This window comes from Penaeus monodon, chromosome 25 (genome assembly GCF_015228065.2).
Source record: "Penaeus monodon isolate SGIC_2016 chromosome 25, NSTDA_Pmon_1, whole genome shotgun sequence".
In the NCBI taxonomy this organism is placed as follows: Eukaryota; Metazoa; Arthropoda; class Malacostraca; order Decapoda; family Penaeidae; genus Penaeus; species Penaeus monodon.
In genome coordinates this window covers 10,268,203-10,268,451 of record NC_051410.1, presented here as the reverse complement: position 1 = coordinate 10,268,451, position 249 = coordinate 10,268,203, and positions in this window count along the sequence as shown.

Sequence of the window (249 nt, the reverse complement as noted above, 5' to 3'; positions counted from 1 at the left end):
TAATCATTCTAGTAGGACTTAGATACGGTTGCATGTGTAATGATGTATGATTAACAGCCATGCAGATCCTGAGAAACAAATGCGAATCGCGTGTAATTACATCACTCCTGACGTCATACCTACGCTTGTATTTCATTCAAGAGAAACAAGTTAAACGAGACACCAAAATGGCATTTCCTAGAAAACCTTCAAAGGTTAGTTGTTTGCAATTTGCAAGGACGAATGCAATGATTAAACTTAATAAAATCC